Below are 3,111 nucleotides of genomic sequence, written 5' to 3'. Positions count from 1 at the left end.
GCTGATTTCTCAGCAGAAACTCTACAAGCCAGAAGGGAGGGACATGACATATTTAAAGTGATGAAAGAGAAGAACCTACAACCAAGATTACTCTACCCGGCAAGGATCTCATGCAGATTCGAGGGAGAAATCAAAAGTTTTACAGACAAGCAAAAGCTAAGATAATTCAGCACCACCAAACCATCTCTACAACAAATGCTAAAGGGACTTCTCTAAGTGGGAAACACAAGAGAAGAAAAGGACCTATAAAAACAAAACCAAAACAATTAAGAAAATGGTAACGGGAACATACATATCGATAATTACCTTAAACGTGAATGGATTAAATGCTCCAACCAAAAAGACACAGGCTCACTGAATGGATACAGAAATGACACCCATATAGATGCTGTCTACAAGAGACCCACTTCAGACCGAGGGATGAATACAGACTGAAAGTGAGGGGTTGGAAAAAGATATTCCATCCCAATGGAAATCGAAAGAAAGCTGGAGTAGCAATACTCATATCAGATAAAATAGACTTTAAAATAATGTTACTAGAGACAAGGAAGGACACTGCATAATGATGAAGGCATCAATCTAAGAAGAAGATATAACAATTGTAAATATATATGCACCCAACATAGGAGCACCTCAATACATAAGGCAACTGCTAACAGCTATAAAAGAGGAAATCGACAGTAACACAATCATAGTGGGGGACTTTAACACCTCACTTACACCAATGGACAGATCATCCAAACAGAAAATTACTAAGAAAACACAAGCTTTAAATGACACAATAGACTAGGTAGATTTAATTGATATTTATAGGACATTCCATCCAAAAAGAACAGATTACACTTTCTTCTCAAGTGCGCACAGAACATTCTCCAGGATAGATCACATCTTGGGTCACAAATCAAGCCTCAGTATATTTAAGAAAATTGAAATCATATCAAGCATCTTTTCTGACCACAACACTATGAGATTAGAAGTCAATTACAGTGAAAAAAAAGTAAAAAAGACAAACACATGGAAGCTAAACAATACATTACTAAATAACCAAGAGATCACTGAAGAAATCAAAGAGGAAATCAAAAAATACCTAGAGACAAATGACAATGAAAACACGATGATCCAAAACCTATGGGATGCAGCAAAAGCAGTTATAAGAGGGAAGTTTATAGTAATACAAGCCTACCTCAAGAAACCAGAAAAATCTCAAATAAACAATCTAACCTTACATCTAAAGGAACTAGAGAAAGAAGAACAAACAAAACCCAGAGTTAGTAGAAGGAAAGAAATCATAAAGATTGAGCAGAAATAAATGAAATAGAAACAAAGAAAACAATAGCAAAGGTCAATAAAACTAAAAGCTGGTTCTTTGAGAAGATAAATAAAATTGATAAACCATTAGCCAGACTCATCAAGAAAAAGAGGGAGAGGACTCAAATCAACAGAATTAGAAATGAAAAAGGAGAAGTTACAACAGGCACTGCAGAAATACAAAGCATCCTAAGAGACTACTACAAACAACTCTATGCCAATAAAATGGACAACCTGGAAGAAATGGACACATTCTTAGAGAGGTTTAGCCTTCCAAGGCTGAACCAGGAAGAAATAGAAAATAAGAACAGACCAATCACAAGTAATGAAATTGAAAGTGTGATTAAAAATTTTCTAAGAAACAAAAGCCCAGGACCAGATGGCTTCACAGGCAAATTCTATCACACATTTAGAGAAGAGCTAACACCTATCCTTCTCAAACTCTTCCAAAGTATTGCAGAGGGAGGAACACTCCTCAACTCATTCTACAAGGCCACCATCACCCTGATACCAAAACCAGACAAAGATGTCACAAAGAAAGAAAACTACAGGCCAATATCACTGATGAACATAGATGCAAAAATCCTCAACAAAATACTAGCAAACAGAATCTAATAGCACATTAAAAGGATCATACACCATGATCAAGTGGGGTTTATTCCAGGAATGCAAGGATTCTTCAATATACACAAATCAATCAACGTGATACATCATATTAACAAATTGAAGGAGAAAAACCATATGATCATCTCAATAGATGCAGAGAAAGCTTTCGACAAAATTCAACACCCATTTATGATAAAAGCCCTGCAGAAAGTAGGCACAGAGGGAACTTTCCTCAACATAATAAAGGCCATATATGACAAACCCACAGCCAACATTGTCCTCAATGGTGAAAAACTGAAACCATTTCCACTAAGATCAGGAACAAGACAAGGTTGCCCACTCTCACCACTATTATTCAACATAGTTTTGGAAGTGTTAGCCACAGCAATCAGAGAAGAAAAAGAAATAAAAGGAATCCAAATCGGAAAAGAAGAATTAAAGCTGTCACTGTTTGCAGATGACATGATACTATACATAGAGAATCCTAAAGACGCTACCAGAAAACTCCTAGAGCTAATCAATGAATTTGGTAAAGTAGCAGGATACAAAATTAATGCACAGAAATCTCTTGCATTCCTGTACACTAATGATGAAAAATCTGAAAGTGAAATTAAGAAAACACTCCCATTTACCATTGCAACAAAAAGAATAAAATATCTAGGAATAAACCTACCTAAGGAGACAAAAGACCTGTATGCAGAAAATTATAAGACACTGATGAAAGAAATTAAAGATGATACAAATAGATGGAGAGATATACCATGTCCTTGGATTGGAAGAATCAACACTGTGAAAATGACTCTACTACCCAAAGCAATCTACAGATTCAATGCAATCCCTATCAAACTACCACTGGCATTTTTCACAGAACTAGAACAAAAAATTTCACAATTTGTATGGAAACACAAAAACCCCGAATAGCCAAAGCAATCTTGAGAACGAAAAGTGGAGCTGGAGGAATCAGGCTCCCTGACTTCAGACTATATTACAAAGCTACAGTAATCAAGACAGTTTGGTACTGGCACAAAAACAGAAACATAGATCAATGGAACAGGATAGAAAGCCCAGAGATAAACCCATGCACATATGGTCACCATATCTTTGATAAAGTAGGCAAGCATATACAGTGGAGAAAAGACAGCCTCTTCAATAAGTGGTGCTGGGAAAACTGCACAGCTACATGTAAAAGAATGAAAT

The sequence above is a fragment of the Balaenoptera acutorostrata genome, chromosome 10 (assembly GCF_949987535.1).
Source record: "Balaenoptera acutorostrata chromosome 10, mBalAcu1.1, whole genome shotgun sequence".
Lineage (NCBI taxonomy): Eukaryota > Metazoa > Chordata > Mammalia > Artiodactyla > Balaenopteridae > Balaenoptera > Balaenoptera acutorostrata.
The sequence above is the reverse complement of the archived record's forward strand: the minus strand, read 5'-3'. Positions refer to the sequence as shown.